The 956-nt window shown below is 70.8% G+C and overlaps 1 protein-coding gene across 1 annotated transcript in view; it reads left to right on the top strand.

Moving 5' to 3' along the window:
* The first annotated feature begins 680 nt into the window (after positions 1-680).
* The window catches only part of AKT2 (AKT serine/threonine kinase 2), a 30,908-nt gene continuing 30,632 nt past the window's right edge, over positions 681-956 (top strand). Inside the window, exon 1 of the mRNA XM_034792187.1 lies at positions 681-826. The gene's annotated coding sequence lies outside the window, so the exon portion shown is untranslated. The remainder of the gene's footprint in view (positions 827-956) is intronic.

Raw genomic sequence — 956 nt, 5'->3', positions numbered from 1 at the left:
CCCTCGGCTGATTTCAGTGCTAACTTCTCTTTCTGGGTGTCTGCACAGTGCGGGAGGGGAGTCCCCCCACAACCTCATGCAGTGGGGCTGATGTAACTTAGGCTCTCGTGCCCCCACCTCCCTGAGACTGACAACCCACATGGCAACATCTACACGGCTCCTGTTAGCACACCAGCATGAGTCCTGCGGGCACCAGTCTGGGCTGGGCTCACCCTGCTGCAGTGTGGATGTGGGTCTGAGGGAGTGGGACTAGCGCCTGGTGGGGCCTGGGCTGCGGGGTTCTGCTGGGACCTGCTCCCCGGACGCCGGGGTTCTGCTGGCAGCTGGCCGGGGGCCGGGACTGCTCCCCCCCTGGACGCCGGGGTTCCTGTTCCTACTATTAGTCCAGCACCTCACTGTGCTGCTTGAAACTCAATTATGCTCTATGGAAATTTATGCAAATCTATGGAGCGGACAGATGGGCGGGGCTCTCAGGGGGCCCCGCCCACCAGGGTTGCTGCGCTGCCAGCGTGCGGACGTGGTAGACTGAGACACGCGGCGCAGGCGCACTGGGCCCCAACCCGGCGCAGGCGCAGTGCGGCGCCGCCTGCCGAGGCCGCTTGGCCGCATGCGCAGCGCGCCCTGTCCCGCCGTTTCTGCGCAGTGCGGCCCCTGGGCGGGCCTCGTCCCGCCCCCCGCTTCCGGTGCCCTGGAGCCCGGGGGGCGGGGTTTCCGGGAGCGCGGGTGCTGTGGGGCCTGACGCGGCGGTGGAGCTGGGCCCCGCGGGGAGGGAGGCGGCACCGGGATGAGCAGCGGCCGCCGAGGGAGCCCGGGGCGCCCGTGACAGGTGGGGAGCCGGGCCCCCGGAACGATCCCCGCGATGGTACCGCCCAAGCCCCCCGCCCGCCCCCCCCCCCCCCCCCGCGATGGTACCGCCCGGGCCCGCACCCCCCGGTACCGCCGGGGCCTTCCCCTTC

This window comes from Trachemys scripta, chromosome 16 (assembly GCF_013100865.1).
Source record: "Trachemys scripta elegans isolate TJP31775 chromosome 16, CAS_Tse_1.0, whole genome shotgun sequence".
In the NCBI taxonomy this organism is placed as follows: domain Eukaryota; kingdom Metazoa; phylum Chordata; order Testudines; family Emydidae; genus Trachemys; species Trachemys scripta.
This window is presented reverse-complemented; position numbering and strand designations above follow the sequence as displayed.